The 27,115-nt window shown below is 45.6% G+C and overlaps 1 long non-coding RNA gene across 1 annotated transcript in view; it reads right to left on the minus strand.

Annotated features, from left to right (window-relative positions):
- Positions 1 to 1,846: 1,846 nt before the first annotated feature.
- The window catches only part of LOC129711653 (uncharacterized), a 29,397-nt gene continuing 4,128 nt past the window's right edge, over positions 1,847 to 27,115 (minus strand). Inside the window, exons 2-3 of the long non-coding RNA XR_008725885.1 lie at positions 4,716 to 4,908; positions 1,847 to 3,835 (exon numbers count right to left, since the gene is read on the minus strand). This is a non-coding gene — a long non-coding RNA (uncharacterized LOC129711653). The remainder of the gene's footprint in view (positions 3,836 to 4,715; positions 4,909 to 27,115) is intronic.

A 27,115-nucleotide genomic window follows, 5' to 3' on the forward strand; every position in this document is an offset into this window, starting at 1 on the left:
GTCCTAAGGCAGGGAGATAAACCTTTGAAAGATTGGAGGTTTGAGGGCTGTGGGGAACTGGCACAGAATAGAAGATGAGGCCTGGGACAGATCAGCCTTGTTTATACATAATAGTAGGGCAGGATTGAGGGGCTGAGTGGCCTCCCATATCTTATCCTGCTATGTTTCAGCTGTAGTAGTTGTATGAAGAATTTATAATCTTTAGTAGGGGGGAGGGGGGGGGGGGTGGGGATCATAAACTGATGGTGTAGCTTTAATGTCATTAGTAGATGAATTTGAGGAAAATATATTATCATCAGAGGGTGGTGGGACTCGGAGGTCACTGTCTGAAAGGGTGGGAGAGACAGAAATCCTCACCATTTTTCAACAGCATTTGGATGTTGACACCAGACACCCTCTTGTCCCCTCTCCCATCGGACAAGAGCTACTGAAGTGTGAAAACACACCCCCCCAAATTCAGAGACAATTTCTTCCCAGCTGTTATCAGGTAACTGAACCATCCTATCACCAACTACAGAGCGGTCCTGACCTACCTGCCATATACCTCATTGAAGACCCTCAGGCTATCTTTTATCAGACTTTATTGGATTGGTTTGAAGGTCACATGTACTGAAATATGGTGGAACGCTTTTGTTTACGTGTTATTCAATTAAATCAGATCACACCGCACATGAGTACAATCAAGCCACACATAAGTAACCAGGTAGAACAACAGGTAGTGCGAAAAGAGAAACTCCCGGAGTGCAGGGTATAGTTTACACCATGTAAGATGTTCCAGGTCAAATGTCCATTGCCTGCAAAGAGGTAGTTGGAAGATAGGAACCATGCGCTCGCTTGTGAGAGGGCTGTTCAGTAATCTGATAACAGAGGGGAAGAAGCTGTTGCTAACTCTGGCGGTACGGCTTTTCAAACCTTTGTATTCTCTGTCCGATGGGAGTGGGGAATGGCCGGGATGAAAAGGATCCTTGATTATGTTGGCTGCTTTCCTGAAACAGGGTGAAATGTAGTAGGAGTCAATGGTGGGGAGTCTGGCCTATGTGATGAACTGGGCTATACCCACAACTCTCTTTAATTTCTTGCAGTCTTGGGTGGAGCTGTTCCCAAACCAAGCTGTAATGCAACCTAATAAAATGCTTTCTACTGTGCAACTGTAGAAGATGGTAAGAGTCATTGGAGATACCCTGTATATTGAAATGCCTCAGTCTCCTGAGGATGCATTGATGTGCTTTTTTTTGGCCTGGATTTCAGTGACTATCTCCAGAGAATGAATCAATTCCCTTATCAGGGGAATAAACCTTTAAAAATAGATACATTTGAGAAAGAAATTGAAGGTTTAATCATTGGGATTTGCAGAAGATTGCAGAACATAATAACAACATTTCCTATCTCTATTTTATATTTGGGGATTCGAGTGGGAATTATTATTGTTTCTCCAACTGAACTCTTCTTCCGGGGTGGGAGGGTGAGGATGTGCAGACCAGGGGAATGCCTTAAGAAAAGTAATTGGATTTTATAATAGAACAGTTTGAACGCTAGCAGACACTGTCAGAGTGCCTTGACACTGGCAGAAAAATAGAACTTGCACTGCATGGCCCAATCTCAAAATACTGCCGACACTGGCAATGTGTGATAAAAGCAGTAAAGGCTGGAAATACTCAACACGCCTGGCAGCATTGGAGAAAGAAACAGAATCAATGCTTCAGCTTGACGACCTTTCATAAGAGGAGTTGAAATATAACAATGATGGACACAAAAAGCTGCAGTAACTCAGCAAGTCGGACAGCTTCTCTGGAGAAACGCAATAGGTGACGTTGCTTCTTCAATCTGAGTTACTCCACCTTTATGTATCAATGTTCGGTTTAAACCAACATCTGCAGTTCCTTCCTACATGCGTACAACAATGATTTGGGTGTAGAGAAAGATATATTTTTAAAACATAATTCTTCTTCTAAGAGGGCTATTGCTGCTCACTCATTGAGTGTACTCAAGGAAGGGATTTATGGCTCTCTTTGGTTGCAAGGGAAACGAAGGGACGAGGGGATGGAAGAGGGGAGAGGGGACCTCATTAACATAATGGAAGGCTTGGATAGAGTGAATGTGGAGGAGATGTTTCCACTAGTGGGAGAGTCTAGGGGCAAAAGGCACAGCCTTAGAATAAAATGATATACCTTTAGAAAGGATTTGAGGAGGATTTCTTTTAGCCAGACCGTGGTGAATTTGTGGAATTCCTTGCCACAGACGGCTGTGAAGCCAAGTCTTAAAGATTGACATGCTCTTGGTTAGTAAAGGTGTCAGTTATGGGTAGAAGGCAGGAGAATGGGTGAGAAGAAAAGATAGATCAGCCATGATTGAATGGCAGAGTAGAATCGATGGGCTAACTGGCATAATTCTGCACCTATCATATGAAGTTATGAGAGAGGTACCGAGGAAGCACATTAAATTATGCACATGAATAATTATGGAATGGCAAAGCGAGCTCAAAGGGATGAAAGGCTTAACCCTTAATGAACTGATTAGGGACAGTCAGCATAGCTTTATGCATGGGATATCTGATGGGTGGATCTATGGATAGAAATACTTTAGAGGGGTATTGCCAAATACAGGCACATGTGATTGGCACAGAATGCCAGCTTTTTGGCGTGGACAAGGTGGGCCAAATTTCTGTACCTGACAAACCTATCTCTCTTTGCTTATGTTCTCATGTACTGTGGACAAATGGTCCAATACAAAGACAGGTGGGAACGCAAGTTATGTTTAACAGGGTATCCGTGGGGAGAAGTCAAGGCCCATGTCAGCTGGAGTATTCTGCAGGGAGACATGAATTCATTCATGTTGATAGGAAGAATATCATTTCAATGAAGCAACGTTACAAAATCTACTGTACAGAGTAATCTGGGTGGCCTTGGACATGGAGCATAGCACACTAAGTGTAACAGAGCGGCACAGTGGCATAACTAATAGAGGGACTGCCTCACAGTACCATGTACCTTGAGTCAATCCTGATCTATGGTGCTGCCCATGTGGAGTTTTCATATTCTCTCTGTAACCACGTAGGCTTCATTCAAGTGCTACAGATTCCTCCCACATCCCGGAGCTATGCAGGTTTGTGAGTTAATTGACCTGGCCTTTATTCGAAAGGGAATGGGGTCTAGAAGGAAGGAAGTATTTTTGCAATCAGACAAGGTGTTGATCAGACCACACCTGGAAAACCACACACAGATTTGGCGTCCTTATTTAAGGACGGATATTGATGACCAGAGATTTAGAAAGTGAGTTAGTGATCGCATGACTGGTGCTAGAGATCCTCCAGGTAAGCACTAATTTATCCAAAGAGTGGGGAATTACAACACTTGACACGCATACGATGCCCAAATTATGTCAACACCAGTTCACACCAGGAAGCCCATAGTTGAATCTAAAGAGGGACTGGAAATAACTCAGACATAATCACAGTGATGCCTTACCACAGGAATGCACGATTTTAACCATGCAGTGTTACTACATGTTTGAAACTTTGTGGGTCAAAATACTTTAAACAAATAGTTGGCAATGCTTTTATTTTTAAGGCCAAAGTTAATTGGAATTGAATTTACTCAAAGCCAAGCACCAGTTGATCTTTCTCCTCACATTTCTTTCCAAACTTTGCTCAGCTGGTGGGAATCCGATGGAATTAAACATGAAAGCCTTTGACGTTACTGCAGCCGAATACTGCTTTACACGATTTGAACTCAGGAGAGTGCAGAGAAGGTGTTTCATTCCACAGCAAACCCAGTTCTTCCTTTTTACATATCAAAGCAAAAAAAATGCTGGAATTGTTCAGGGGGTCAGGCAGCTTCTGTGGAGAGAAATATCGAGTTTACAATTCAGATGTATAAAGTTTTCTGTTTGCGTTTTGACAGCTCCTCAAGTTGTATCAATCAAAGTTATCACACATCAGCTAGTTTAGATGAACATATGACATATTTTAGACTTTAAATTTTAGACTTTAGACTTCAGAGAAATAGCGCGGAAACAGGCCCTTTGGCCCATCAAGTCCACACCGACCAGTGACCCCCAAACACTCGTACTATCCTACACGTCTGGGTTTTACCAAAGCCAATTAACTTACACACATGTACGTCTTTGCCGTGTGGGAGGAAACTGGAGCCTCTCAGAGAAAACCCACGCGGAGAATGTACACACCATACAGCCAGCACCCATAGTCAGGATCGAACTCGGGTCTCTGGCGCTGTAAGGCTGTAACTCTACCCCCTCGCCACTGTGCCGTCGTTTCTGCAGAAAATTAAATTTAACTTGAATCAAAGAAAAATAATTTGATGGTTTGTAGTGTCCGCACAATGTTGAATTTGCTGGTTGTTAGAATAAATCTTAATATCAAGTTGAAAGTAGTGTTTCTACCAACCATCATTTTTGGAAGCTAGTCTCCAGACATTGCTAGCTTAAATGGACCTTATATTGATGCAGAAATGTCAATTCAGTCATTGGTCCATGATGGCACACAGTGGAACAATCCTACTAATCTCCCATTCCTCATCTCCATATAGCCTGCAACTTATTCCCTCTTAGTTTTAGTTTAGTTTAGTTTAGAGATACAGCGCAGAAACAGGCCCTTCGGCCCACCGAGTCCGCACCGACCAGTGATCCCCACACACTAACACTATCCTACACACACTAGGGACAATTTACACACAAACCTAGCCAATTAACCTACATACCTGTACGTCTTTGGAGTGTGGAAGGAAACTGAAGATCTTTGAGAAAACCCACGCTGTCACGGGGAGAACGTGCAAACTCCGTCCAGACAGCACCCGTAGTCGGGATCGAACCCGGGTCTCCGGCGCTGCATGCGCTGTAAGGCAGCAACTCTACCACTGCACCACTGTGGTCGCCCTTGCATCTCTCTTGCATCTCCAGAGAAGGGGGGGGGGGGGGTGGTGGAGAAAGAGTGGAGACAATTTTAAGAAGTTTAATAAAGTTTAGCGGGCATTTCACCTAGTAGATCTTCCTGGGTCCTGAAAACTCCAGTGAGCCTATCAAAATGCCCGGTCAGCGAAGCAGATTGCCCACGGCTGCCCTCGACTGCCTGTAACTAAATAGCGACCCTACTCCACTGCACTACGAGTTAAAAAGAACCAAGCCGACCAAATTTCACTCGCGGACCATTTTTCAATATGCTGACAAATTTTCCGCGACCTAGCTGAGGCCACGAGTAATCGGGAACTTCCCTCGAGCATGAAGGAGAGTTCCGGTGACCTCATAGGACCTTGTGTCGACCATGCTGCGAGTTTGAGTCGAGGGCAAACTCGTCTAAACTTGTAGATTAGGTCGCCCAAGTGGGACAGGCCCTTGAAGATGCAAACTCTGCACCTGTTCTCAGCATTGAACCCACATCCCAGGAGCTGTGAGCAGCACAGTGATGTCTGAGCCACAATGCTCCTATAGCACCAGTTTAGATCTCCTTCATGGCCTTGGTGCCAATCATGTTTGTTATCTGCTGAATGATTTTTATTTTAACCAAACAACTTTTAAATATCAATGCAAGCACAATTCCATTTACAGGCTATGGCCTGAATCAATTTTTCATGATTGCTACAGCATGGAGTAAAATGGGATAAATATGAACCAGTCAGGAGGTCATAAATTCATATCATAAAATCATAGAGGCATAGGCGGAAGCTCTTCATCCCACCGTCCATACTTGCCTTTCTGTCCATCTTCACTATTCATATTTACTTACATTTGCCTGAAACATGGATCTATGCCACCAATTGTCTTGGGAGGCGCAGTGGCAGAGTTACTGCCTTATAAAGTCAGGGACCTGATTCGATCTAAGGGTGCTGACTTAGGGAGTTTTGTCATCCTCCCCGTAGTTTTCTCTGGTGGTCCAGTTTCCTCCCACATTCCAAGGACGTGCAGGTTTGTAGGTTAATTGCCTTCTGTAAATTGTCCCTTGTGTGTAGGAGACAACTAGCATATGGGTTATCATTGATCTGCATGGGTACGGTGAGCCGAAGGGCTGTATTGCTAAACTAAACTGATGTGCTATGAAGCTGAGAACTTTATTCCGCACTCTGTATCTTCCTCTTTGCTCTACCTATGGTACTTGAATTGGACTTTATTGTATTTATGTCTAGTATACTGTATCTGATCTGTATGGATGACATGCAAAACAACGTTTTTCACTGTACCTTGATACACGTGGCAGGTGGGAATATTTGGGAGGGATGTGGACACAGGCAAGTGGTATTAGCCTGGATAGGCAACTTTGTCAACATGGGTTAGTTGGGCCGATGGACCTCTTTCTGTCCTGATAAACTCAGTGATCATGACTGTGTCCCAAACTACGAATCTCAACACAAAGTGCTGGAGTAACACAGTGGGTCAGTCAGCATCTCAGGAGAAAAAGGATGGGTAACATTTTGGGTGGGGCCACTTCTTGAGACTCCTGTCAGTCCCAACCCAAAACGTCATTCATCCTTTTTCTCCAGAGATGCCACCTCACCTGCTGAGTTACTCCAGCACTTTGTGTCTATCTTCGGTATATACCAGCAGCTGCAGTTCCTTTCTGCACCCCAAAGTGAGAAGGCAAGCCTCCCATATGTCTTCTTCTATTCTATATTGTATTATTTTCGAACCAAAACAGCCTCTCTGACATATCCACTAGGCAGGCAGAAATCCCCAGCAATATCCCTACAAGGTCTAGAGGCTGACTGGTATAATATTTTTTATTCCAATCATTTCTTTCCAATGCCAAAAAGATGTCTGAGCCATTTTATACCACAGCTAGTTCATTACCGAGAGTAGACACACAATGCTGGAGTAACTCTGCGGGACAGGCAGCATCTCTGGAGAGAAGGAATGGGCGATGTTTCTTTAGAGTTACTCTTTAGAGTGATGAAGGGTCTCGATCCGAAACATTGACCATTCCTTCTCTCCAGAGAAGCTGCCCGTCCCACTGAGTTACTCCAGCATTTTATGTCTACTTTCGATTTTAACCAGCATCTGCAGTTCTTTCTGACTCATTACCTAGAGTTTAAATCTTCCATGCAATCGGTTTATATTTTCAAGGAGATTCATTATGTTTTAGCAGTTGCTGTTAACCTTCAGGCATCAATAAGAAGGATACATCCCATCAAAAAGAGAGATGTGCTCTATTAAAGACCAAGACAGGTGGTATCAGAAATTAGACAGGTAAGATCATGGAGAATGTCAAGTTACTTCAAGTAGAGGAGGACATGTGATAATAGAGGATAAGAAGTGAAGAAAGAGACAGTGATTCAGAAACAATTACAATAACAAGAGAGGAATTAATGCAACTGGGAGAAATAAATGGTTCTGATCTAACAGCATGTGTGTTGATATGACTTCAGTGTGATCAAGCCCTGGATTTAAATATTCTCAAATTATTTTAAGGCAATATGGAAAAGAAGATAGCAGTGAGAACCTTTGCAATAGAAGCAGCAGAGAGAAAAGCTTAAGGTTCAGAAAAATAAGCTCCAGAATGAAGAGCAAAATAAGGAGAGATGTTGCAGCAACTCAATGGATCAGGTAGCGTCTGTGGAGGGAAATGGACAGTCAATGTTTTGAAGGTAGGCACAAAATGTTGGAGTAACTCAACAAAACTGGCAGCATCTCTGGAGAGAAGGAACGGGTGATGTTTCGGTTCGAGACCCTTCTTTAGGCAGTTGAGGCCCTTCACCTGGAATCATTGTGCCTCCAAGATGTGAAATTATTTTGGTTAAAATCGGGAAAGAAGAAGTGCAGAGGAAGCTGATGGACACAGATTGTCATCTTCTGAAGTAGCTGAATCTTTAGAGCAAGTGTAAGAGAGGAAACCAGAGATGTGGGTAACAGTGGATCACAGGAACTTGTATCTTCATGTAGACTGGGTAGTTAGATTTAAACCCCTGTCCCACGGTACAAGTTCATTCCAAGAGTACTCCCGAGTTTGCCCTGATTCGAACTCCGAGATTTATGGTAATAGCCACTCTTCGGTACTCGGGGCTCTCGTGGACATTTTTCATCATGTTGAAAAATCTTCACGAGTCTTCCCGTGCTTACCTGCCGTTAGCGAGTCTTCCCGAGTACCTGCCGTTAGCGCTAAGAGACGTCCCCGAGCTCCAACGTACCCGCCACGTTCATTCTCCGTGCTTACCACAAGTTTGATTTTTTTTTTAACTCGGGAGAGCTCTTGGAAAGAACTCGCACCGTGGGACAGGGCAATTACAGAGAAATTGGATTGTATCACTTTGTTATCTCAAGAGTCAAGAGCCAAGAGTCAAGAGTGTTTACTTGTTAAATGTACCCAAAATGGAACAATAAAATTCTTACTTGCAGTGCCACAACAGGTCTACAATTACATAACCCATTTGCGATTTTACCTGGAGATGATACTGCATTGAATTAGCTTCTCCTTGGTGTAATTCACACAAGTGCAACTGATGTTTCTCTAGTTTCAGTATAACATAATTCTCCTCATAATCCCCAATTCCTCCAGCGGTGACATAAACCAGAGCCCCACACGACGGCCATGACGGAATAGCCTCACTCAATCCAAGCCGAGCACCAAGAAGAATCCCACAGGGAGAAAGGACAAACTCCACACAGACCGTACCCGAGGTCAGGATCAGAATCGGGTCTCTGGAGATCTGGAGCTCCTAGTGTTGCACCACTGAGCTGCCTCTTTCTAAAGTTGATCGGACAGGCAGACAATGTGCCAACCATCTTGTCGTGCATCTGCATCTGCATCTGAATCAGCCTATTCATGGCGTGTCATCCTGACTCTCATTCCCACTCCTGCATCCAACTGCCTGTCCTCAGCCATCTCCATTGTTATGGAGAGATCAAACATGAATTTGAAGTCTATGTAGTTTATGGTCAATGGTTTCTCTACTGTCACATGTACCAGGTACAGTGAAATAATGTTTTTGCACACAGATCTGCAAGACTATCCCCGTACATAAGCACAATCGCCCCAGTCAGTACAGTATGTACAGTACAGTATGTATGGCCACAAAGACCCATTGCAGCTGTTTCCTCCTCCGTTTCCGTCATCCCGCAAACCATCGTCACTCCCCAAGCCTGGCCCTCTTCAGCCTATGGTCCTGCTCCTTGCCTAAGTTTGGTGGGTGATAGAGATTAGTGGACTCTGTTCCAGTGGACCCCAGTCAGTAACTCTTCATACATGCTGGCAGGGAGCAGTGCCCAGCAAATCCCCCTGGGATGCTATCACTCATGTCTGTTATGCCCATCTCCTTTGTGCCAGTCCCGTGGGTGGTGCCAGGGGGTGTCAGGCCCTCTACTCAGCACCTCTACCATCACCTCACCCCTTCTGCCTCTCACTCCATCTTCCATCCACACAACAGTGGATAATGTTCCACGGTGGATATAACATAGCGGAAACTGATGCCTAGAAATTGGATGTCACCTCTTTCTGGCGAAACATCACTGAATTTACTGCTGGAGTCATAGTCATACAGTGTGGAAACAGGCCCTTCGGCCCAACTTGCCCATGCTGACCAATGTAGTCCATCTACATTTGTCCCAGCTGCCTGTGTTTGCCCCATATTGTTCTAAACCTATCCTATCCATTTCTCTCAACAAACTGGGCTCCCTTCAGAAAAGTCAGAAACTGTAAAAACGACCTTTTAAATGGTGAAAGTGTGATCTACGCTCGGAAAGAAGCAGTAAACTGGGACACACACTTGCCGTACCATTCATGATTTGCAATGAAAATACATTAATTATGAAGAAAAGCACAGGAAAATAACCTAGCCATGACCACCAGGGAGATTTACATCATGGCCACACATGAGGGAAAACAATCTAGATAGACACAAAATGGTGGAGTAACTCAGCGGTCCAATGCAGCATATCTGGAGAAAAAGAATAGGTGATGTTTTGGGTCGAGACCCTTCTTCAGACTGCTGAGGAGATTTTGCAGTGGAGTGGACCAAGTGTATAAGATGTGAATGCAGATGCTGGTTTACACCGAAGATAGACACAAGTTGCTGGAGTAACTCAGCAGGTTGGGCGGTATCTCAGGAGCAAAGGAAGAGGTGGTGTATAGGATCGAGATCCTTCTTCAGACTGGTAAACAATCATCTTGGGGCAAGGGCGATGGTACGGTGATATGCAAAAGATATTGTCCAAACCTGGCTTTGTTACTAATTATTTTTACGTTTCGTTTAATGCAGGCCACACTGATGAAGCTGTACAGATTGATATATAACAGTTAATTTAATCTGATGCCCCTATCAGAAGACAGTGCTGATGTGTACAAATCCCTCTGTATCCATTCATTACACCCTAGCAACTATTACAACTGTGCTAGAACTCAGTTAGAACTTTAATGTTCCACTGTATCTGCCAGGATCCAACAGTGCAAGATAGACAAATGGCTAAAGATGAATAGTGCTAAGAAAAACACAAGAAGCATCAATACTGGGAATTGAAGCAGCAACATTTATTTTGACAGTGGAACTGCCCTTGCTGAAATCTTTGGCGAATCAATGCAGAAAGACTCAACGTACGTGGTGAATTATTGACATCAAACACAGACTGGACTTGCAATAAAGAATCAAAATGATGAAAAAGACAACATTTTTCAAGCCGACATGTGCAGAATTAATAATGAGAGTAAGGTTTGCTTTGCCCTGCAATAAGGACCTTAAAGCCTTGCAGATGGCAAGTTACAGGTTTGCAGCATCAACATCACACTGTGCCATTACAGAGGGATGAATATCAGCAGAGGTTACAAGCATTGATAGCACAACGCTTGGAAAGATGACCCACAAATGAACTCTGCTTGTGCCCTTAGAAAACAATATATCATCACTGTGAATTATTGATGTGGTCAATTATATGAGTAAATAACATCAACAGCAATCAGTTTTTTGGTCCCATTCCTCAAACATGCCAGGTCCCGCTTAATGCAATAAAGGAGAACGTTCTGTTTCTTTGCCTTGCAGTAAAATGGCTGAGGAGATTTTCTGATTATTAGCAGCAGCGCATAACAGCACGATATCATTTGGTCAAACGGCATTGTTGTGGAGATCAGTGGCCAGGTGGGCACTGTGGGTTAGTAAAGCAACCAGAGGTAGACACAAAAACGCTAGAGTAACTCAACGGGTCAGACAGCATCTCTGGAGAAAAGCAATAGGTGACGTTTCGGGTTGAGACCCATCTTCAGACAAGAGATGTCTCTGCCAAAGAGACGCCGAGATGCAGAGAAGCACGTCTGTTTGAAGGTGGCCTCGGACAGAAATGTGAAGAAGGAAAACATCCCGTTGCTTAACTCCAGAATTACAAAATGCCTTCTGCATTTATTTAATGGGAATAGAAGACAGCTCGTGGGTGAATTTCGCCAACAGAAGATCCCATTGCTGCTTTCAGCTACATCTCGATTTTCCTTGACTTCGACTGCAGGGCTAGGTTGTATTCAGAGACCAGCCATTCCCATGGTCTCACCGTCAGTATGATATGTCCGGATACCCGTAGCTGTGATAGTCTCTGAAAACTAATTTCCCACTTAGGAAACCTGAACGGAAACCTCTGGAGACTTTGCACCCCACCCAAGGTTTCCAGAGGTTCCCGGAGGTTTTTGTCAGTCTCCCTACCTGCTTCCACTACCTGCAACCTCCGGCAACCACCTGCAACCTCCGGGAATCGCACGGAAACCTTGGGTGGGGCGCAAAGTCTCCAGAGGTTTCCGTTCAGGTTTCCTAAGTGGGACAGGGGCATTACTATATCCAGGATTTAAATGATTGAGTGCAGCCATGCAGAATCAACACAAGAAGTTGGAATTTTGGGCATACTTTGTGCGAGAAAATTATTTTTCAACTCAGTACTAATTTACAATAGATTACAATCATTGGAAGGCAGAGTTACAGGTAGCACTGAAGATTATTTAACCTGACAGCCCAGTAATTGCATGAATACTTCCCTTCAGCGGGAAACACAAACAACTGAACCATTATCTTGCATTAATTTTTCTCTGCTAACCACACTGCCGGTCAAATCCATTAACGAAATGAACAACCTCCTGAGCTTTTCAACTGATGTTCGGCTGAAGACCGAGTTCCAGCTAAAGTATTGGCTGAGTTTAGGATTTATAGCAGGCAGAGTTTCTCAGAGTGTCAAATGAGAATGGCGAGGACATTTTCTTCATTTTGCTAGCGTGAAAGCAGATTTTCAGCGCTAGCCTTGTGTATCAAGTATCACACCCCTCAACTAACACCATCACTCCCAAATTCAACGGGACAGGCAGCATCTCTGGAGAGAAGGAACGGGTGATGTTTCAGGTTAAGACCCTTCTCCACACTGAAGGACTGAAGAAGGGTCTCAACCCGAAAAACATCACCCATTCCTTCTCTCCAGAGAAGCCGCCTGCCCCGATGAGTTACTCCAGCATTTTGTGTCTCTCTTCAGTTTCAACCAGTATCTGCAGTTCCTTCATGGTGTGCCTACGCTCAAACAAGCATATTTTTCCATCATATTAATATCAAACAGCATGTCATAGCCATTGTTAAGTATATTGGAACATAAGCATTGCTGAGTTCATCAAGAGAAGAAAGTGTTGCTCATCATAGGAGTAGTCGTGACAATCCATGACACAGAACATAGAGGATACTGGTCGTACTGCATCTTTCTTCGTCATTTCCCACAGTTCATGGATGTTGTGACCCTGCTTGACCACCACTTGTGCTTTAAGTTTTTTTTTTTCAGCTGATGAAGAGCTCCCATTGTCGCGTTCTTCGACCAGGCACCAGGAGAATGAAGAAAGCATCGCTTGAAGCCATCAGCCCCAGTACCATTCAGACCCCGCGAGTGGTAGCTTGGATGAAGAATCATCATTCGGTGAGTCCTTGGCCATGGACGGACTGGAGTGAGTAGTGCATGGAGGAAGGGTAGCCCAGGCTTTATCAATATTCTTCTCTAAGTCGCCTTCGCCAATATCTTCATCTGTTCCAGGGACTCAGATGAAGATTTTGATGGTGCAAAATATTGATAGCTCTGAGGAACACGGTACCTGGCGTTTTTTGTCAGCTTGGTCAGCAAGCATGTGTCACATGGAGGACAATAATGCTGGCAAAACTCAGCGGGTGTGGCAGCATCTATGGAGCGAAGGAAATAGGCAACGTTTCGGCCCGAAACGTTGCCTATTTCCTTCGCTCCATAGATGCTGCCGCACCCGCTGAGTTTCTCCAGCGTTTTTGTCTACCTTCGATTTTCCAGCATCTGCAGTTCCTTCTTGAACAGCATGTCAAGGAACATGGGAGATGGAGAGCCTGGCACCAACCCTATATTGAGTTCAGCGACAACCCAACTATTCCAGTGTGGGAGCCGTAGTGAATTTTGACTTAAAGACCCATCATCTAATGAACACTATCAAAGCTTCTGCTGCGGTAGGTTGAGAAGTCAACACGGGTTCTTGTCGCAGTGGAAGCTCTGACCTTTGCCGACTAACTCGGCTCACTGTCCAGCAGGCCATTGGTGCCACCATCACAGCACCCGTCACTGCTGCGGAGAATGGTCCTGAAGGTGCCACTGCAATTCAGCGGCCAACAGATTGCAAAGCTTGCTGAGACACTAACCCTGGGGAAGGGCAGGGAATGTGGAGGATGTCTCTCTCTCTCTCTCTCTGGTCTCTGAAGATGAGAGGTTTCTTCATCCCACACTGCAACTCCATCATGGCCTTTAGTGTCTCTGCTAACCTGCTGTCACTCATGGTGAAATGATGCAGCCTGAAGCTATCTAACCATGAGGATCAGCCAGGGTGTTGTCTGCGTCCTGCTCTGTTGCAACAGAGGAGGAATGATCCATAAGCGCTTTCCCAGCATTGGGAGACGAGTAGCTTTGGCGCAGTCAGACAGACAAATGCATTGCAAAGACCCCACGAGAATTATCGCCAGCAGAATGGCACCGGAGAAAGGCGACATTTTGCTGGCAATGTGCAGGGAAACAGTTGTCTGCTGATGTTCTGACCTTTTAAAGCTGAAATCTGCAGCCAGAATCCCAGCGGTAACAAGCAGGCATTTAAATGCATCGTAAGATCAGCCTATGGACCCAACGGGCTCAGCAGACACGATACGATCCAAGTACGGCATCTGGGACTGTGGAGAGACTTCAATTGTGCCAGCATAACATGGTCTCCAGAGAGAACCTCAGATAAGACTGAAGCATCGGGGTATGTGAGCAGCTCTTTCCCTCACCCCCTTCACTGGCCGATGTACAATTGCTGGAAGCAAGATGGCCTAATAGTAATACTGCTGCGTCAGTAGACACGAGAGACTGCTGTGTACTCTGTTTCACCGAGACATGGCTCACCCTCTAACTCACCAGAACAGTGCTTTAGCAATAGAGGCTTTCCATCTACTGTGTGGACCATTTGACAGAGTCAGGAAAAAGAAAAGACGGTGGAGTCTGCTTTATGATAAACCCGTTGTGGTGTTCCGATGTCATCGTATGTGAAAGGCTGAGCAATGACACCTCCAGACAAGCCCACAGCCCCTGACACAAACCCTCACATTCAACCCAGAAGATGTATCCGGTCAAGTGTGAAAGACCTCTGTCGGTCGACCAACTGGCTGGAGTAATCAAGGATGTCTTCACCCTTTCACTTCTGTGGTCTGAGGTTCACACCAGCTTCAAAGGGGCATCCATCATACTGATGTCCAAGAAAAGCATGTCCAATGCACAGCCTCATTGTCTACTGTCTAGTGGTACTTACATCCACTGTCATCAGCGGTAGATGACACCAGCATTGTCTGGCCAGGCGGCCACCAGGACAACGGGCCTTTAGAGCCAAGTTAAAGCTCTAATATTTAAAATAATTTTTGTCTTGAAGGATATATGTTGGCGGCTAAAACGTGGCAACCTTTGTGTACTGACTCAGTGTGGTCTACCATCTTACACTCTAATACTTAGTATGATCGTGACGAATGTATACTAGGATTGTCACTGAACTGTATGCAAAAAGTAGAGTTTCACTGTACTTAGATGCACAAAACAATAAAATAACATTGAGTCATTGAAATGCTTCAAGAGGTTGATTATGTTGCAAATCAATTCCTGCCTCAGAAATTACCTACGTAGAAGGGCTTCAATTTGCCTGTCAGCACCACAGGTCAACAGCAGATGTTATCTCAATAGCTCTCCACGCTACTCTGGACGACTGGATGACAGGAACACTTACGTCAAGCTGCTGTTCATCGACCACAGCTCGCTGCTCATCATTCTCGTCCCCTCCAAGCTCATCATCAAGCTCCAAGATCTGGGCCTCTGCACCTCGCATTGCAACTGGATCCTTGACGACTTCATAGGCAGGCCTCATTCAGTGTGGGTCGGTGGCAACGTCTCCTCCTCACTGACCACCAACAAGGTGCACCTCAAGGTCGCGTGCCCAGACCCCTGGTCTATTCTCTTTACACCCACCACTGTGCTGCTCAGCACAACTCCAATGCCATCTACAAATTCACTGACGACATGGCTGTTGTTGGCCGAATCACCAACGCTGATGAGTCAGCTTACTAGAGGAAGAACACCTGGAGGATTGGTGCCACAAGAATAACCTAGCTCAATATCAACAATAACAAGGAATTAATAGTTAACTTCTATAAAGGGGAAGTCGAGAGAGTTGGGAGTCATGCTGCTTTTCATTGGTGGATCAGTGGTGGAGAGTTAGCAACTTTGAATCACATCATGGGTGACCAGTCCGAGGCCCAGAACATATACGTAATCATGAAGAAGGCATGCCAGCTCCTCTACTATCTTTGACGCTTATAAAAATATGTAGCACGCAACAAAATACACTCATGAGCTTTCACAGATGCACTGTAGAAAGCATCCTGATGAGTTGCGTTATGGGCTGCTACAGTAGTTACAATGCAAAGGAAGACAAGAGGCTGCAGAGAGTGATGGACTTGGTGCAGCCCATCCAGGCACGGAAATCACTATCAAAACATGGGGGGGGGGGTGGACGGGCTCACACGCGCATGCGCACACACAAACGCAAGGCTTCGGCCGTGGGCCCTGTGGATGGTAACATCGGGAGCTGACCTGGTTGGTGACCGACTCCGAACACCAGCAACAGCAGCTTTGTCCGCCTCGAATTGTGGGGCTTGAATCGGCCCATTCACGGGGTCTTTCATTGGCCGGTGGGGGTTTCAACATTGGGAGCCTCGATCGCCTCGATGCAGCATTTTGATTTTAAGCCGCGCTGGGTGATGAAAGCCGCCGCAAATGGGCCGATTCAGCCCTTAGAAAGCGTCTGATAAAGTCCGGATTACAAAACTTGGGGGGGATTGTCCCCCACCTCTCAAAGAATGGGGGGAACGTGCCCCCCCGTCCCCCCGCAGGATTTCCGCCCACAAGCTCATCATTATCACAGTCATCCTCACCATCAAAGGCATCTATATGAAACGCTGCCTCATGAAGTAGGCATCTATCATCAAGGGTCTCCACCATCTGGGCCACATGCTCTTCTGGCTGCTACCATCTGGTCAGAATGTACATGATCCTGAAGTCCTACACCACAAGGTTTAGGATGAGCTACTTTCCTGCAACAATCAGGTTCTTGAACTGACCTGCACTGAAGGTCAGATGCACCTGAACTGAACAACACAAAATCTCATCATAAAAAGCTGGAGTAACTGAGCGGGACAGGCAGCATCTCTGGAGAGAAGGAATGGGTGACGTTTCGGGTCGAGACCCTTCTTCATCCAACCCTAAGTCTACCTTTGCACTAGAACATCACGGACCCATCTCTTGCACTGTATTGCACTAACTTCATTTTGTATTGTCTTGTAAATACTACATGCAATTTACATATAATTTGTAAGGGCCTGTCCCACCTGGCAATTTTTTGGCGACTGCCGGCGTCATATCAGGGTCGGCAAAAGATTTTGAATTATTTCGTAATCTAACGGCGACAAAAAAAATGTGCGACACTTGAAAAAACACCGCGCGTCATACGTTGCCACGCCGCATCACGCTGCAAATTTTGGTGACCTGATACGTCAGTCAATGATGCCGGTAGTCGCCGAAACAATTGCCGTGGGACAGGCCCTTTAATGTTTGCTGTGTTGCCTGAGTCAATGTGCCTGTGAACCTGCTGATTTTCATTGTAGCTATTTATATATTTGACAATAAACTCAACTTGACTTGAGAGTCAACTTTTTTTTTAATGCAACTGCTAGTAATTGGAACTCTCTTTGCTCTCAGATGCACGGATATTGTTCCTTGTGAAGCAAAGGTCCATGCGTAGACCCTGACACCGTGTTCAGGCAGAGCCCTTCATCAGTGCCCCTCCCTTGATCCTTTCCCTTTTCTCCTCTCCTCCGCGTGGTTTTAGGAAGTGAATAAGGGCCGTGCCTGAATAACCATGTCACCTCACCTACAAGTCTGCTTGGTGTGTTGTGCATCACGAAAAAAGAACGGACCCTCTCTGGAATGTGCTGACGTGTGCTTCCTGAGTGGTCCAACAATCAGAAACTGTTTTAAGACTGCAGTTGTAGTTTGGTCCGCATTGTCCAATATCCTGGTCTGGGGAGGGGAGTCAGACCTTCAGAGGACTCCTCTTTCTCCCATGGACCACCCATTAGTGCAGCATGGAGCACAAATATGCAGGAGGATCCGACTGCACAGAATACAAGAGTTGCACAAACACTCTTTGCTCAATTGAGCATTGTGAATCTCTCAGAATATTTGAATGGTAGGGGAGAGAACTAGCGATATCATGTGTGGAGCCTTTACTGCTTGTGCCTTGTCGATCATCCTTGCGCTGTAAAAGCCCTGTCCCACTGTACGAGTTCATTCAAGAGCTCCCCCGAGTTTAAAAAAAATCAAACTCGTGGTAAGCACGGAGAATGAACATAGCGGGTACGTCGGAGCTCGGGGACGTTTCTTCGCGGCTCGTAACGCTAACGGCAGGTACTCAGGAAGACTCGCTAATGGCAGGTAAGCTCGGGAAGCCTCGTAAAGATTTTTCAACATGTTGAAAAATGTCCACGAGAGCCCCGAGTACCGACGAGCGACCATTACCGGAAATCGCCGAGTTCGAATAAGGGAAAACTCGGGAGAACTCTTTGAATGAACATCGTACAGAGGGACAGGGTTTTAAGAAAGCCCACCAAGCCAGCCTACATCATCACAGCAGCGCAAGCTGGAAGACCTGCTAGCTGCCAGATCTCCCTGGAACTATAGGAGGTGCCATGCCTATAAATAAGCATAGGGTCATTACATGATATATTTAATTGTGTGTTTGTTGTTGTTGTACAAATTGGCACAGTCTATGCATTTAGAATAAAGGAAGTACACTTGCTGGAGTTCTCCGTTTCTCCCACATCATACACTGCGCGCTCTTTATCTTACTCCACTTGAGATGAGATACCCACAGATGCACGTAAACTGCACAAGCAACGATGATGGCATAGAAAAGAACTGAAACTGCCCACAGTGACAAAGTCATCGTCCGTCAAACAGAACATAGACACAAAATGCTGGAGTAACTCAGCGGGTCAGGCAGCACCTCTGGAGAAAATGAATAGGTGATGTTTCGGGTCAAGACCATTCTTCAGATCATCATTAACCATGAATCAAGTGAATCAAACAACCGTGTACTCCATTGTGAGGACCCACCATTGGCCTCAACAGCTTCAACGTGAAGACTTAAGATGACGGGAGCCGCTGCAGGCGAGAAGAAAACTATACTGAGTACTGATGGTCATATATTAGATTAATAACTGCTGATGTGGGAATGATGAGAGAAGACATCATAGACCATTAGCTGGCTAATCTGGAACCTTGGAGTTTATGATAAAACACACTCAGTCCTCAGTTCTTATGTGCAAAGGATGGAGATGGTTCTTAGGACAAAACAAAATATTATCTGAATTGGGGGCAAGAGTGAAAGTGAACCTGCTGAAAATCGAGCTATATAATGAAGATTGGTGTGGAGTGGTACATCAATGTGGCAAGACCTATGGTGCCGAGAAGATGTGCCAAGGAGGTGCAGAAGATGTTCCATTCAATGAGGTGAAAGGTTGCAGAATCACTTGAATCCAGCACCACGCTACAAATATAGAACAAAAAACTTAAAGAAGACATATTCAGTGTGCCAGGCAGCATCTCTGGAGAACATGGGTGGGTGACGTTTCGGTGTCCAACTAAGTGGTTGGGCAAAACCATCAGTGAAGATCAACAGATTAGAAAAGTCAATCCAGTTACTCAATACAGGAGACTCAACATTCAAACAAACATGTGAAATTATGACATCAACAGAAGAGGCTTCCAAAAACACAGAAGGATTTAGGCCTTTGCATGTTGTCGGTATTATACTTTGTGAGGGTGAGTGGCAGCAGTGAAAGAGAAACCTTCGATTTTCACCTGGAGTTACATAAGTGAGCTTGGCGCAAATTGGGGCAGTGTTAGGGAAAGCTCTTCCCTGGGGGATGTGAGTTCTGTCACAGGGTCGAAGGAACCCAGGGCGCCCAAAGAAACGGTTCAAAGGCTGTATCAAGGACCAGCTCCAGCATGCAGGCCAAGCCCCAAAAGAACTGGAAACCCGTGCCAGTGACAGGACTGTCTGGCGTACAACCACTAGGGAAGGCGGTCAGCAGTTTCAAAGACAATCGCCGACATCGACTCATTAGTGTCAGAGACAGGAGGAAGGAAGGCGGCAGCCGTAAATCCCTCCACAGCGGCCTTCATGCGCCTCCACTGCACCCGCGCGTGTGGCTCGCACATCGGACCCATGAGCCGCACACGATCGCACAAGACTTGAGACTACACAGCCATTCTAGCATCGACTGCGACGGGCCACCAACAGACCAGATGATGTGGTGGAGATCATCCATCGCTGGTGTGCCAACGAGAGCAATGAGGGATATTTCAACCGTACAAAAGAAAGGGCACCTAGCCTGAGTAAGTGAGACCAGACTAGGGGGTGCATGCCAGATTAATGGCAGCCATGTAGTATCTCCATGTAAAGTCAACACTTACAACAGAAAGTCCCACAGCCGTGGCTTATGCAATATTGAAGACTACGATGAGCATGAAGAGCGGAAATGAAACAACGCACGTGCCAGCAGTGGGAAGAATGGAAAATGCAAAGTGTGTCTCTGATCGATTTATGGATGTAAACATTGATACACCTGCTGATTCTTGATGAAGAGTGGAATTTGTACATCAAGCAGTTCAGGGAAAGTGGCAGTCACAAAAAGCTTGAGGGAATATTCTGTTGAGACGCTGAGCAACTGGGGGTCAGGTGCAATATGTAGTTCCTGATAACAATCGAGGAGAGAAGCTGCCCATCAACGGGCAGTGCCGCACAAACAGACCAAATTGGTTTCGAGAAAGTTTGGATAATTAGAAATGGATAGGAAGGATGTATTTATTGTGAGCAACACATCTGGAGCGGAAACTAGGGCAATATGCAGCAGGCACGTGCCATCAGGGCGGGCAAGGTAGGCACTGCCTGCCCTGACTAAAATTATAACATGGTAATTACTAATATAAATAGTAAAGGCATGGGAGAATTATGCCTATCTAAGAGATCGATCTCTTTGGTAGGTATAATTATCCGTGCCTTTCATCCGCAGCACTTGCAACACGCAGAGGTCTGTGCAGCCCACGTGCCGTCAGCGCTGCTTGAAGCCGTCAATGACAAGCGGGACTGAAGGCAGCTGAAATTTTGCCTTTGCAGTACTGCGCATGCGCAGCGCTAGTTTCTTGGCGGGTTTTTCAAATATGGATTGCCATTATCTTAAGCGTATTTTAAGAAACAAAGAGAGAAGGATGGAGTTCGTGTGCCGATAATGTGGTAAGTACATTTCTTGGTGCTATATGTTTTTAAAAACCGTATTTTCCGGGGTGGGGCCCAGAAAGGGAGAATTCCTTTCACAGCGTTTGGGTAGTCTGGCCTGGGGTAAAGTTACGGGGAGGGCAGGAGCGTTGTGAAGGAGGGGATCGGGATCATGCCAGTAACCGACTTCCGACGCTCCTTGCACAGAGCCACCGCATTGAGGCCGGGCGGGGAGAAGTAGCTTGAGTGGCCGCCCGGCCGGACAGCGGAACCTCAGTTCTTTCTGCCGGCCCTCGCTCACCTCTGGCATCTCTCTGTCTGAAAAACTCTCTCCTGCTGCTCGCTGGCCTCACTCATGTCAGCCGCTTCCCAGCAAATCCTTAAATTCCAACAGCACGATTGAGGTTACTCGGCTGTGAGAATTTAAGGATTTGCGGGAAGTGGCTGACATGAGCGAAGTCGGCGAGCGGCAGGTGAGAGGTGTTCAGACGGAGATGCACTGCCAAAGGTGAGCGGGCCGGCGGAAGGTGCTGAAGTGGAGGCCAGTTCTGCTGTCGGGTCCCGGCGGCCGCTCGCAGCCACCCGAGCTGCTTCCCTTCCCCGGACACAATGTAGTGGCTCCGCATCCGGAGTGCTGCAGCAGCGGTGAGTGAGTGAGTTACTGGCATTATCCCTGTCCCCCTTCTTCTCAACGCTCCTGCCCAAAGATTATAGAGCGGAGTACTCCTGCCCTCCCCGCAACTTTACCCCTGGTCTCCCCCCAAGTGTTGTCATTCAATAAGATGACAACTGATTCAACTTGTCCCTGTGTGCTCCCATTTTTCCCACCATCTCTCCACCTGCCGTCACCCTTCACCCCCCACCCATTCAGAAATTCAGAATCAAGGAGACTTGGAAGCCATGGGCAAATTGAATTGTTACTGTCTTTATTTTTATTTTGTATTTTTACGGAGAGAACAATCTACGCATGCGCGGTTTAAGTTATTTTTGAAAAAGCCGACTGACTGCCCTACCCTGAGTAATTACTCACGGCACTTGCCTGATATGCAGATATATCCAGAAATTTACATGGGAGCACAGAGCCCCTGAGCATTAAGTCAAACGCCATGCCAATGTATGCAGATCTGAACCCTGAACCCAAAGACTCACCTAGAGGAGTTGAACAAACATGAATGTTGCAACATGTCCATCAAATCCATACTGAATGTTTGTCATTGATCCCAATGTACATTAGACTGTCCAGATTTGCAGTAAGGCAACCTACATTCAAGGCATCAGCATAAGGCATCAACACATTGGCACAAATTACACTCTTTGCTTATATTCCAAGATGCACAAGATGAATGTACGGCGGCAAAGTGGCACAGCGGTAGAGTTGCTGCCTTATTACAGCATTAGCAGCACCGAAGACTCGGGTTCGATCCCAAATACAGGTGCTGTCTGTATGGAGTTTGTATATTCTCCCCGTGTCGTGCATGGGTTTTTGATTCTTCGGTTCCCTCCAACACTCCATAGATGTACATGTATGTAGGTAAATTGGCTTGGATTAAGTGTAAATTGTCCTTAGTGTGTGTAGGATTGTGTTAATGTGCTGGGATCGCTGGTCGGTGCGGGCTCAGTGGGCCAAAAGGCCTGTATCCGCGCTGTAACTCTAAACTAAACTAAACCAATTGACAGCGAGCAAATTCTTTATCAAGCTGGTGCAGTCATATGCACAAACATAATTAAATGTGTATTTAAAATGTCAACTGTCCAGCGATCAACAAAACCTTATTATTTATCAAAATCCCTAATGGCATGAAGTCAACATTCTGTATTTCAAGCCAGCATGGACAAAATGTTAACTGGAACCCAACACTATTGATGCAACCCAGGTGATGCTTTCATTGCAACTATTACATAGGATGAAAATTTCAGACAACTTCAAGAGGTTTTAGGAGCTTTCAGCATTGCACTCCAGAAGAGTAAATGAGTCTTAATGTAAAAAGACATGGTTTACTTGGTCTTGAGGGAAGACACAAATATTTACAACTGGTGCAGGGGAAAGATAATTTCAACCTCAAGGGTAGAAAACCTGAGAACATCAACAATCGTCGATCTTCCCAAGATGCAATCCATGATTCTGCCAGGCATCTGCCAGACTTCACCACAGTGTGGACACCACTGCAACCACCGCGTAGAAATGATGGGCCAAGAAAGTAGGTACAGTTTAGCAGAAGGAGAACAATCCCTGTAAGAGACACCTTGGATCTGAGACCACCACATGTGCTGAAGTATTACATGTAAACAAATGAACATATGAATGAACATAGGAGCACAAAATGGCTACTTGGTCCGACTCTGCTATTCAATAAGATCACAGCTGATGCAACTATAACCTCAACTTCGATTTCCGTAACTCTTCGCTGATCAAGAAACCTTTGTCTTAAAAACATTCAAAGAGTCTGCTTCCACTGCCCTTTGATGAAGAGAGTTGCAACATCACAACGGAACAACGTCTGAGAGAAAAACACAATCCTCAAATTTTCCAAAACAAAATATCTTCAGTTATGGGATATATTGTGGACTTTGGCCAGGAAAGATCTTTGTAATAACAATAGCAAAAAAAACTACTGGAAGAACTCATCAGGTCGAGCAGCATCTGTGGGAGGAGGAAGGAATTATCAACATTTAGGGTCAAACCCTACATCAGGACTGAGAGGGGAGATGGCCAGTACAGAGCGGAGCTGGGGAAATGATTGTGGACCAAGCTGGAGTGAAAGATGAACAGAAGATGGAGCAAGGTGGGGGATGAAGAGGGGTGATGTGAGATATAGAGGCAGGTGGATGATAGCTGGAGGTAGACTAAAGAAAGAGGCAGATAGGAGAGCAGAGAGAGCAGGAGGGAGGGGCGGGGGGGGGGGGGGGGGGGGTGATAGTGGAGCCAACTGCTGGAGGGAGATGAGCAAGGAAAGGAGCAAGACTTTTTCATTGCCCAACAAGTGAGAGGAATAATGCTCAGAAAGGAGAGGAGACATTGAGAAATGCATTTCGAAACACAAGCTCCCACCAGCTTTGTTATACACACCATTCATGTTGGTCATTGACCACAAACCATTGATGGCCATTCCTGGATCCAGGGCCTGTGATTCCCACAATGGCAGTGAGAATACAATGATGGCCATTTTCCTGAACCGAAATGGAACACTGAGCCTTCAAATAGAGTGCCCGCATTGTGGAGACTGGTGTATGAAATCAGTGATACCAGCAGAGAGAATGCAGTGCTCACCCTACAACTGAGCTGGACATGATGCAGAAAGATCCCACATTGAAGTTTATTCCATGAGATCAGTTTAATTTGGCATCATAATCGGTGCATATATTGTGGGCCGAATGGCCCGTTCCTGTGCTGTACTGCTTCTGTGTTCTATGTTCTAAGTGAGTGAGTATTGGTTGAGTAGATGGAATAAATCTTTCACAAGATTGGATGAGACTAGAAAGCTTAACCATGACACGATTGCAAACAGCCCACAAATCAGGGCTGCATCAAATCGGGACTTGGGATATTTACACGTAAAGAGCTATGTGGTAGAATAATAGAGGCTGGCCCAGAATAAATAAGAGTGAGGAGCCTGTGAGTATCAAGACTGTCGAGCACAGCAAGTGAGAGCTTCGCTCCATGATCAGATCTGGCCCACAGGGTTCCATATGGTATACTGTAAGAAAGGTGCAAACACCTTGCTGGTGTTGGCCAAAACAGCCATTCAAAGTGGATGGAGTTGAAGCACCTGGACTCATGCACCATTGAGTGCTCGACAGAAACCGTTGGACCCTTTTATAACTGCACCACTGGTGATTTGTTCCAAATTTCAGTCATTTTCATCTGACCCATTTATGGAATGAGAAATGATCAAGCATCACCTCACATCTCATCAATCAGCCTCAGACAGAGAAGCTGAAAGATCATGAGGTGAAAGAGGGATAGGAGCCTGAAAGGTCCAGGTTCAGGAACAGCTTATCCCTAATAACCATCAGGCTATTAAACACTACAACCTCCAATTAAGTTGGGAACTACATTGACTTGGGGAGGCATTGTTTTGTCTTTGCACAATTATTGTTTTTTTTATATACCAAACTTTATTTGTTGTTTATTATGGTATTTACAGAGTACTGTGTTTCCATACTTGTTGTGCTGCTGCGAGTAAGAATTGTTCTGATTCTGGACACATGTAAATTAAACACGCTTGACTCTCCTGACACCAACGAAGGAAGCCAAGCATGGCAGATCAGGCCAACAATGAATCATCTACTCACACATCATCTTCTGAGTTGCAGATCATTGACACATTCCACCACAGGGAACACTCCTGCAGAAATCCATTTGCACAGAAGACTCGGAACCCATTTGTGTCTGTCGAGTACAGGAACATGGGGGAAAGGCATTTGGAGCAAAGCCAACATCACGGTACCTGGTCTAAAGGGAAGAGGTTCTGATCACACAATAAGTTTAATGGACTGACACCATCAGGCAGATTGGTGAGGAGAAGGTATGATGCCGGAGAAGACGTGGCGATATACATATCCAAAATTACCTTGTCAAAGTAGGGAAGAGATTCAGAAAGGTTCACATGGACCATTTTGATTTTGGCCTAAGGTACCATAAGGATTGCGGGGAGGTTGGTGAATCTGACTGTCCTCCGGAAGTGAGACCTCCAGTAGCTGAAGGAGAGCGGACACAGAACATGACTGAAGAGGATCAAGGAGTGATCCGTTGCCTGAGTCCAGAGGTGGCTGCTTCACCACAACATCTGTTGAGTCTCTGGATCAACGTTGGCAACATCAGACCAGTTATAAAGATCAAGGAGAATACAAAGCCCAGCTGTAGATACAAGGAACTGCAGATGCTGGTTTGCAACAAAAAAAAAGTCACGCACTGGAGCCACTCAGCGGGTCAAGCAGCATTACTAGAGAACATGGATAGGTGACGTTTCAGATCAGAATGAAGAAGGGCCCCGATTTGTGACATCACCTATCCATGTCCTCCAGAGATGCTGCCTGACCCATTGGAATTACTCCAACACTTCTTGACTTTTTCTTTTCAAAATCCAGATCGGATAAATTTGTAAATTTGTAAATGTTGTTTAATTAGATTCACTGTTTGATTCCATTGATAGGGGAAAGCCTTGTAGTGCATATGGATAATACAATGTTGCTGCACTATGGGTATTGTAGGACGCATACATGTAGTGCCAGATGCATCGTCAGTAAACCGGGCACACCTTCTACGATTCGTTTTACTTCTCACTCTGCACACTCCACACATTACTTCTATGTAGACAAGACACCTCTCGGGGCAGATCCTAGACCGAATTCAGCAATATCGAGGGCACTCTGACATTCACTGCTGCAGTCCAGGTGTGATGTCCATGTCTCTGACCCTTGCCCTCATCATCATCCCCCAGCGACTACAGGGAACTAGCCTGCAGACATCTTATTCCTTGATCAGTCACGCCAGGATCTGTGGTCCTCGGCCTCCCGCCCAGACCTTTCTCTTTCTGCTTTTGCTCTGGATTTCAGCTTCTTGCTTTTCTTTCTCTTTCTGCTTTTGCTTGCCTTTCAGCTTCCTCTCTTCCCAGAGATTCAGGATGACGCCAGGGAAACAGGTCTGTTTGTCCTTCGCATCAGGTACTAAAATGTCTCACCTCACGTGAAGGCACTCGGGCAGAATCGTCACAAATCTACAAATCCCCGAGAAGCCCGCAAACATCGAGGGTTCCTTTAAATAATTCAAGAGGCGGTGTTCATCCTTCTGAGGTCAGGGTTCCCACTATGTGTTAGCTGGAGTGAAGTTTGGCAGTCATGCTACATTGTGTGAAGATTGAGTCACCAGCTACCCATGTTGCAAACTTCAGTATATGGTATCCCACCAGGTTAGTGTTGAATTTGTTGAGTGTCATAGTGCACATTATAAAAGACTGCTTACTTGTGCAAACAAAACTAAAGTTAGGTCACGGATATTGTGATATATTTCTTAGTGACACAGAAGAGGTAATTTCAGCGCTTTGAATTGTTGCTACGCATCGAACAATCTCACTCCCCACCAATTTTCTCACTTTCCCCGCCTACGTCAAACTGTTGTTCATCGACCACAAGACCATCATCCCCTCCAAACTTGCTATCAAGCTCAGGGAACAGGAAATACCAAGCAGATGGGGAGTCAAGGTCAAACATCAGTCACAATCTTATTAAATGGTGGAACCAGTTTGAGGAGCACAGTGGCCCAATGGGCCTTCCCTGCTGCCACTTCTAACATATAGATGCGATAAGACAACA

The sequence above is a fragment of the Leucoraja erinacea genome, chromosome 30, assembly GCF_028641065.1.
Source record: "Leucoraja erinacea ecotype New England chromosome 30, Leri_hhj_1, whole genome shotgun sequence".
In the NCBI taxonomy this organism is placed as follows: Eukaryota; Metazoa; Chordata; class Chondrichthyes; order Rajiformes; family Rajidae; genus Leucoraja; species Leucoraja erinaceus.